Genomic DNA, 10,648 nt, shown 5'->3' with positions numbered 1-10,648 from the left:
TGTTCCCCTTCACATAGAAATTCACCTTCATATATTTACCTTCAACATAGAATTCAAGTGTGGACCAGAAGAAAAGTATATCAGTTCTGAAAATAATCAAATTCAACTCAATCTCTACGATAAAAACAATCGATAATCAGTATCAATATCAATCTATCAGTATCAATATTCATCCATTTATTCAATTATCAACTATCCTTTTACTTTACAATTATCATTATTCATTCATTTATTCATCATTTGACTATTCTACCAGGAAAGCTACGAGCTACTCATTCAATGTTGATTCACGAGTAAATTCCTGTTGGTTTTTTAATAAAGTGAAACCATAACCCTATTTCGGACTTTTAGAATGTTATCTAAATTTGGGAGAGAAATAGTACAAGGAGTATCCTCAGTTTTTCTCTTCCAATAAGTGCTACTTAGTAGATATTATAAATAAATAAAATTTAATTGTATCACTTTATAGCCATATTTGTTGTCATTTGGAACTATTCAATCTCTACTGCAACATCATTCCAGCCAACCAACCTTACTACACTACACATGAATCATCAACCTTCTAAACTTCCAACATTTTTCTCGCCTGCAATATTTGTGTAGCCGATAAATAAAACAACTGTGGAAACAGAGAAAGAAATCAATTTCCGCATAACTTGTGGACCACCATTCATCATGTCAGTGTACTCTTCAGCTCCAGGAACTGGGAATAACTCATAAATACTCGATCGGTGACGCAGAAATGAACAAAATCTGAACTGGGTCACATTTTCTCACAATATCGTTATTTTTATTCAAATAAAACCTCAGTGGTCATCGTGAAATGACAGGTAAGCTGAGTGTATTGATTTCCAAGCGCTACCAAAAAGAGTGAGTTGTTTTTATCATTTTTTCAGTTGTTTTAGAGGGTACAGAGGTTGTCAATAGTGAATATACTATTATTTTCACTTCAGTACATTGTTGATGATGTTTATTTCCATTTAAATATATTTCACTTACTACTAACTTGTACTCTTAGATAAACGACTAGTATCTTACCAATGTTACGTGACTTCCACACATACTGCATGATCCTGTATTTCAGAATTATTGTTGATATATCTTGTTTTTTTTTTTGTTAATTCCCTTTTTGTTCGTTCGTCTCATTCCTCCTCTTTATCTTATTCATTCATCATTTTCATTCTCATCGTATCATGTTTCCACTCTCATTTTCTTCTCTTTGTGTTGAAAACTCTATTCTCAGTACTTTGGAGGTTGACATTGACATGATGAATTGACAAGATTGAAAGTTAATATGATGGTTGTGTATGGAGAAAATATTATTTTCATATAAAATTGTAACGTGATATAAATTTTTGGTTCTAAATTTATTGTCTGAAGTTGATATTTTCTAAATTTGGCTTAGTGGTTTGTTCAGGTTTTGTATATGGTTGGACTGTTTAACATCAAAAAGAACTTTATTTCGAAGTGAAAATGTAAATTTAAAATATTGTGCTCCCTATGACCTTAGTATCCGGTTTCCCATTAGGTAACTTTGGACCACGGTATTTAGATAAAAATATATATTTTCTTCTATATATCTTCTTCTATATACCGTGCTTTGGACTATATACGGCGAGGTAGAACTACCCTTGGGTCTCCCCAACATTGAAAACCATACGCTAATAATAATACTAATAATAATTATTAATAAAATTTTCATAAATTCAGATTGAATCCCTCTCTTGATTCAAAAAGCAATTTTACGATTTAGAAAAAGCATTTTTCAGATATTAGAGAGTGTTCTATTTATAAAAATGTGAAGTCGAAAATTAATCTTATCACATAATTAGAAATAGTAACTATTTGAAAAACTCTATCAAGCATACCTAACGAGGATATTTATGATGAAATAACTGTGTTGAGATTTGTGCAAAGTGGCGTGCCTTCAAGAAACGGTGAAGTTAGATTATATTATAAGTACAATACTGCTTACAACTATAAAGAACTCGTATTTGAAAAATATTTATCTGAAATCAATTGCGTTATTTGTTTTGTTAATATTGTAGAATAATCCACTGTATTCAAAATAGTCACCCAACTTTGTTGCCACTACCATAGACAAATGGTACTATAAGCATCATTAAATTTAATCATTTTATAACTAAATATCTTTACTCTATACTATTACACATTATAGTGAGATTCTCTTAGGGCTGCAATCATTGGTTGAACAGGAACCATTGGTTTTCATTCACTAGGAAACAGCCAGCATTCCTTGTAAAATACATCAAAACTCTTCCAAAGCTCATTCAACGATCTCATTCACGAGGATATGTCAGCATTCCTTATAAAATACATCAAAAACTGTTGGCATTTCTCATAAAATACATCAAAGTTTCCCATTCTTGAGGAAACCATCAGCATTCCTCACAAAATATATAAGCACTTCCCATCCTACCTATGCTGTCAGTTTGAAGTGAACTTTATAGAAAGGATCAGCCGCGTTTTCGAAGGGCTCTCAGATAAACGACCAGTATCATTACCAATGTTACGTGACTCTCACACACATACTTCAGGCTCCTACATACTCCAAGCTCCTGTAACCCATCATGCGCACACGGCAAATTCTGGAAAACTCCTGAACAGTTTTCCGCGCATGCGCCACAAGTTGACAGTCGCTCTATTGGTCAGTAGGTTTTCCAACTGTGCACCGGGCTGGTGGCAACCTCTCCCAGAACGCGACTTATCGCGTACGGTACGACGGTGAATCGAGATAATACCGTATCGTTATTTCCAGAATTAATAGATATCACGTATTATAATATACATATACACGGCTATAGGTATAAGATTTGGGTAACATCTCGGTTAGGAAGATCCTTCGGTTTTTAAGTTGTGACTTCAAAAATTAGGTTTCGTTTACGAGGTATTGAGTTTTAGGCCTACATTTTAATATTAGGTACAGGGTATTAAAATATAGTACGTTTAGTAAGTCCTATATTACATTGAAACAAAATAGAATATACCATATCAAGTGCCCTCTTATTTCAACACTACACAACTAGTCACAACTCTTCAAGAGTTCTACAACTCTTCAAGAAATTGTACAACTAGTTTCAACTCCTCAAGAGAGTGAAAATTGTGTTGTGATGAAATAAAAGGGTGCTTGATATATTCTATTGTGTTTCAATGTAATGTATTTAATATACGCAGTTTATTTCAATACATTATACCTAATATTATGACTTTCAGTAGCCCTGAAAATTTAGATGCGAGTACTAGATTGCATCATATAACAGGCTGTAGGCTTGTAGGAAACACGGTATATCAGTTATTGAGTTGAATTAGGTATTTCTTTATGTAGGTATATGGTATTCGATGGTATGTCTGTAGGTATATTCTACTTTATTATAGGTTCTCCGTCCAACGTCTTATCTTCTATTATAATATATTTGAAATCGCGTTAAATTTGGTATATCGCTGTTCTAGTTGGGTATTCACAGTAGATCTAGGTATAGCATAAATGGCTACAGTTTGAAAGTTATCACGGTGTATTACGTTTTTCAAGTTTATTTCAAGTATTACAGGTATTTTTTTGTGTAATTGAGAAGTTGATATTGTGGTAATTATTTATATTGAATGAAAAAAACTAAGAAATTGTCAAAAAACCACAGACTTTATGATACTTAGAAAGACTGACAATCAGAGATTGACATGGTGTAATAACCGAAACCGGCCTTTCTAAGTATCAAATAAATCTGTGGTTTTTTGACAATTTCTTAATCTTTTTTATTCAATATTACAGGTATTATTACAATATTACAGAACAGTATATTAGAAATCTCGTTAAATTTGGTATCTTGCAGTACTAGTTAGGTATATTAGATTCACGGGGTATCTAGGTATAGTGTAAAGGGTTACATTTTGAAAATTATTACGTTTTTCAGGAGTACCTCCATATTATTTCCACTGTTATAAGTATCAAGTTTTATTAGTCTACTGCGTGAAGTTGTTATAATGGAATAAACTGGAAACAAATATGTTTGAAAAAGTGACAAGTTATGAAGAACCGTGAACTCTGTGAATTACAGGTGGTCTGACTGTTACATTTTGATTCCGTTCTAGAAATTGAGGACCTTATTTGAAGAATATGTTTCCACTACTGCTTACCTTCCTACTGATATATTCTAGCTCTCATCGAATCATGTGAGTAGAACTTTAATCATTATTGTAATATTTTGCAGTATATTTAGTGAACGGCTTATGTATTTGTTAAGATCATTACTTTTGTCTGTTTTTTCCATGATGACATTATCACTAGTTCACTATTTGTGATGACGAAATAATGATTTGACATCAACTCCATTCCAAGATATGAAACTGTCTACTGATTTATAGAACAAAAAATTGTCAATCTGCCGCGGTAAATTAATCAGAATAGGCTACTATTCAACCAAATTATTCCACTCAAATAATTGGATCGGGATACTGGTTATCGTAGAGTAGAATATATTAGTTGTCCAGAGCGAAATTTTCACTGAATGTTTGTGGAGGAATTCATTGCATGCAGTATAGAATTTTATATACGTTCATCGTAATTTGTGTTCTTCAACAAAACTAGAACGTCTATGTGAATTTAATCAATATTTAGTTGGGTAACAAAATACTCGAATCAACTAGGAAATGAATCAATAATTGTATATTGTGATTATAATGATGCATCATCTATCAAAGATCATAACTTGGTCTTAAAGGCTATCTTCAATATGTTTCATTGTCTAACTGACTATTCTTTAACATTGACCCTGGCGTCAATCTTAGCTAGCTAAAAATTGATGGTAATTTTTATTAAGTGACAAATAAAAATGCTTTTAAATGTGAATACTTTTGAATTTTCTCATAAATCAGGCTACAATAAATAGATGAAAGGGAATGGTAACATCATGAAAACATTTTGCACCAATTTTACATGGATTAATTCACATTCTATCATGCATCATTCAACAGTGGATTGAAACTTGGATTAATGTGTTAGTGAGGAATCAATGAATTCATCGAATCTTTATCATTATATTCCACCTCTTCAGTTTCCGAATGAAGTAAAAAATAGAATCAATGCTCCAAAAATCAGAGTTCCACCAAACTTCTGCTAATTGAACCCTTGGGTTGTTTCAGTTGGTACTGTATAAGTGGTAACAACAGCTGAAAATATCGGCAATTTTCATGAAGTTTCCGGTTGTTTTTCGTTGCTGTGGAAAACGTAATCAAATACCAATCAATTCAACGTCAGTTCACATGTGTATCGATACAGAACTCAGCTTCAATTACCGCACGTGTACATTTTCCCTCTTTTTCGGAAACTGAAATTTTTCGAATGTACTTGTATAAAATATAACAATTAGCCGGAGTCAAGTGTACTTGAAAGTCATTGTTGGAGTTATAGAACATGGTTTCATGTTCGTCGGAAAAATTCGACGGGTTACAAGAGTTATTTATCGAATTGATAGAATTGTTCTAACGCATGTCCAATCTATTTTGTTGAGGAAGAGTTACTTATTCGAGTTAAGTTGGAAAATTATCCGACTGTTGAGCAGACGATTTGCCCATCCAAAATTTTGAAGCTCACTTATTACTTTCCTTGCCATATTAACATAGGTAAGGAAAGTATTACTTTCCAAAAAAATTAAGGTACTCCAATTTCTAGATTTCTATACGTTTCAAGGTCCCCTGGTCCGAAAAGTGGTTTTTGGGTATTGGTCTCTGTGTGTGTGTGTGTGTGTGTGTGTGTGTGTGTGTGTGTGTGTGGGTGTGTGTGTGGTGTGTGTGTGTGTGTGGTTGTGTGTGTGTGGTGTGTGTGTGTGTGTGTGTGTGTGTGTGTGTGGTGTGTGTGTGTGTATGTATGAGTGTTTGTGCGTCTGTGTACACAATATCTCATCTCCAATTAACGGAATTACTTGAAATTGGAACTTAAGGTCCTTACAATATAACGATCCGACACGAACAATTTTGATCAAATGCAATTCAAGATGGCGGCTAAAATGGCGAAAATGTTGTCAAAAACAGGGTTTTCGCGATTTTCTGGAAAACGGCTCCAACGATTTTGATTAAATTCATACCTGGAATAGTCATTGATGAATTCTATCAATTGCCACAAGTCCCATATCTGTAAAAATTTCAGGAGCTCCGCCCCATCTATGCAAAGTTGGATTTCAGATTCCCAATTATCAGGTTTCAGATACAATTTAAACAAACAAATTTGAGTGGAGAAGATTGAGCATAAAAATCTCTACAAATTATGTTGAGTAACATTTTCACCTAAAATTGAAATTAAGCTCGAAATTCGAGAAAATGTGATCATCCAATTGCAAACTGTTGATTCTATTAAATCATTCACTATGAAGAGATATCAGACATCGTATATCTCCAGCGTTATTGTCCTGTCACCAGCTGGCTTAGACTTTGTTTATAAGTAGACTTGTGATGCAGGTGAACACTAGCGTCAGGTGATCAATTCTAATAAGGAAAGTTGTGTGAGTGCGCCACACCAGATTTTTGTCGTTTGCAACTTTAATAATGATATAGATTAATACAAAAAAATATTTACTTGGAAGAAGAACACTACTATGTAATTAACAATGTAAGCTAAATAGTGTAAATGGAAGTTTTCTAATCAAAATTATTATTATGCTAAATTCTCTAAAATTTATCACGTACACGTTTTGAAGAATAGTGCTTTTTAATTGAACTATTGGCAATTCTTACTCTTATTTATTCATTTTTTATTCATGTTGATACAATTACAAATCCATATGAATATGAATATATTCTGTTACTAAATTATGATATATAATTACTGCCCATAAATGAACTTTAGCGTTTTTATGACTCTCAATTGATTAATGACTATTCTATAACCGAATCACTTCTCCATTATATAGAACCTCAACTAATGTAATAATTTCATACCGGTTACTAATAGACTTCCACCTAATTTTCCATTTTCACGATTTTCCTCCATTAACGCACTCAAGTGATTTTTCGCTTCAGTACACATCCACCGAACAACTTGCAACTTGCAAATGATACTGGAAGTAAGTCAGCTCTATAAGTAAAACTTTGCAAACTTTAGAAAGCTACCAAATTCAATTAGGCTCTAATCAGGAAAGTTGAACTCGGACTGGCTGCCTCTTCATCAAATCCGGCATGAATATTCTTATTCATTACTTTTGCGACGAAATTCACTCTTCATCCACTCAAAAATTTGTCAAATTCATCCATGAATTTGTATCGTAAATACATTTCTTGTCATCACCACTCTATGGAGATTCATATTTCTTGACAAGTCTTCATTTCCTATCCGATAATGATACTCAATTTGTCAAAAGATGAAAATAAATTATATTAATCAAATTCGAAAGAAAATTAAAATAAATTAGTAATAAAGTATGAACTACAAAGGGAAAGAACGAGAAACCATAAAAATCTTCCTCTCCTGAAACGTTCAACCCAGCAATTGAATTACTGGCGAAATCCAATTCTTCCGAGGTTTTTTAATTTGATCAAGTTCTTTTCTGCTCTCCTAATTTCTCCGTTTTTTGAGAATAGATTGAGTTGTTAGGGAAGGATGAATTGTTTGATCTTGTGGAAAATGGTTTATAACTTGGATATTTCTGACTTCGTAATCTTGTTCGGGTTTAATTACATCTAGCTATTATCTTGAGGGGATTTAGAGTTGATTCTATATTCGTTGTATTTTCTGCAATAGAAATACGGTGATTAAGATCGATTGGCCGTATCTTTCTTTTCTCCTTGTTATTTTTATCCAAATGAGTTTTTTTTGGAGGTATTTTCAATCACTCACAGATTTTTACATCATTGCAAAGCAGCGATTAAGATGAATGGATTGCTTATCATTTAGTTTGGTTGCAGTTCCTGAAAGTAACGGTTATTCATAACTGTGTAACGGTTACTCGGTGACCTTGACCGTGACTGTGAAAAGCATCTTCATCCCCAATGTCAAAGTACTGTTTATCATGCAGCTTTTAGTTTGCTCTCTCTATTGGTGGATTTTATGTTAAGTTACAGGTCATGAAGAAAAGAATGCTTCAATTTCTTAGATTTATTAAAATAAATATTTAGTTATATTTAATTTCTGGTATAGAACTACTTGAAATCAAAACTGAGAGCTTATTATCAAAGTCTTCTTGGACTTTATTTCAGAAAACTAGATTAACCGAAATAAAGATTGAGGAGTATGGAGGAATCCTTTTTTCATATTATCCTAAAATACATTTTCAAAAAAACGTTGTTTATACATCGACGCGCAGTGAAAAGGAATATCCTGCCAAATCTCATCGAATTCTATCAACGCGTTGGCCGTAATCGTGTTACATACAGACAGACAAAAGAAAATCCGAGTTAAAACATAGACCCCACTACGTTCGGTCAATGAATGATCACTAGGACTGGAGTAACATGTAACTAACTTAACTATTGAATATTAGATTTCATTGATGTGGTAACTGTTTGAATCACCATTTTGTTTTGCTGAACCGCTAATTGGGGAAGGGCTTGTCTAGGCCAATGGCAGACGTTCACATTGGTAGACCACGGCTTCCACCAATAACTGTGCTCAGCCATAGCTATAAATACGGCTGCTCTTTACTTTAAATTTTAGTACCGGAGATTGAAAATGATGTAGCAACCGAAAGCAGAATCTAGATTTTTAATGAATTGTAGTGTCAATCTATTAGTATGGATAACTACCACCAATCACCAACCCTCGCCGCATATCCTCGTGAATCACCCTGTATATAATCTAATTTGAAGATAGGATCAATCAGACTTCAGAATTATTCATAATCATCAGCTGACAAGTAGACTATTCATTGCATGCATTTCACAGATGTCGGGCCGTGCTATGTCTATGGTAGGGTTTCAATATTTTTCATGATGCGTGCCCATCAGTATAAAATTCTCACATTTGAAAAAACAAATTTAATAGGTGATCGAAAATGAATGAAAAGTGATTAAATGAACTCGATAATGCTGGAGAAATTATAATATTCTTGATTAAGAAAAAATATTTAAAATAGTTGAGAAATATTTTTATCAGATGGAAAGATTTTATCACGGAACTGGATAAATTATTATTGAGATACAAATTCAAACGTGAACTGAGTTTTTAGCATAAATGAGTTTTTGATCTTGGAGAAAACAAATAACAGTTTTAAGAGTAAATTATTATTCAACTGTGAATGTGATCAACTGAATCAACTAAAAGGGTGACATTAGATACTTGAGGATGGAGAAACTGTGCGAGGTCTACTGTTCACAGAACTACTAGTAGAAATAATCCTCAGCGAAGATACAATTACCTAGATCATAATAAAACTATACACACCCGATAATTTCTAAGTTTGATTCAAAAAAAAATTGAAAACCAATGAATCGACTTAATGCACAGTCAATTATTCCATCCCATTGATCAAATTTAGAACCACGTTTCCATTATTTTCGCCAAATTCATAAAAATGCATAGCTTTTGAGCGTATTGTGGAGACCGGAATTAAAAGGCCATTGAATGCCTACAGTGAGTTTCAATTTAAACTGTCAGCATTCCTTACAAATAACACCAATGCTTCCCATTCAACCAATGCTGACAGTTTGAATTCAATCTCGCTATAGGCTCTTGAATCTCAATATAGTGATATTGAAAATTTATACTGTCAGTGGTCCTCATAAATAACATTATTGCCTCCTATTTAAATAATGCTGACAGATTGAGGTGGATTTCAGTGTAGGCCTATTGTGTACACCTGGATTGGTTTATAGATGGTTCTGTCATCATTTCTCATAAATAACTCCAAAGCTTTCCAATACAACCAATGGTGACAGATTAATTTGATTTCCACTATATTGGGATTCTCAATTCAGTTGGTCAGCATTCGTCATAAATGACACCATTGCTTTCCCTTTCAACCGACGCTGACAGATTGAGGTGAATTTCAGTGAGGCCTATTGTCAACGTCCGGATTGGTTTATAGGTATATATGGCAGCACCAATAATTAAATCAGCTTCAGGGTACTTGAAGCACCGGGTCGTGTATTGCCTAATTTGTCATCGGTCAACAATCGGCCGAGCTCTGAAATTTAATGATCGATCGTCGTCAAGTTCAATCAACGCGCGCCTGTTAACTGCCATTAAATTTGAGTGGTGATTGTCGACACTTGATCAACATCAAAGTTGGTCAATGAATTTTCAATTTTTAGAGAACTGTTGATTCTTTCAACTTGATCATCAAACGTTGATCAATGAATTTTCAATATTTTGAGGACTGGTTTATCAATTGTTCATAACGAATTTGATCACGAATTTCTAATTTTTCGCGGAAAGTGAACCCTACAGATCGTTTTCCACAATTTCCACTGACATCGATCGTTGATTAAACTTGATTAACCAACGTTTTAATTTCCAACGTTTGACGAGTCAGGACGGGTCACTCGATATTATTATTATTTTACTTTCCAGGAAATAATACAAGATAAAGTCACTGACATTCATAATTAACTGTGATCGAACTGATTATGTAGATCCACTTTATAATGCCTGTATGTGATTTACATTGGTGTTGCTATCTTGTTATCATTCGACAAAGCAGATAGC

General features: G+C 33.4%; 1 long non-coding RNA gene across 1 annotated transcript; it reads left to right on the top strand.

The window, feature by feature from the left end:
- The first annotated feature begins 2,688 nt into the window (after positions 1-2,688).
- LOC120356420 lies at positions 2,689-4,185 on the top strand. Its single transcript, XR_005574025.1, has 3 exons — positions 2,689-2,908; positions 3,235-3,363; positions 3,930-4,185. It is a non-coding gene; the product is annotated as an uncharacterized LOC120356420 (long non-coding RNA).
- Positions 4,186-10,648: the final 6,463 nt, after the last annotated feature.

The sequence above is a fragment of the Nilaparvata lugens genome, unplaced genomic scaffold, assembly GCF_014356525.2.
Source record: "Nilaparvata lugens isolate BPH unplaced genomic scaffold, ASM1435652v1 scaffold6730, whole genome shotgun sequence".
Taxonomy (NCBI): Eukaryota; Metazoa; Arthropoda; class Insecta; order Hemiptera; family Delphacidae; genus Nilaparvata; species Nilaparvata lugens.
Note: the sequence above shows the minus strand (reverse complement) of the source record. Positions and strands in the feature narration are given on the sequence as shown.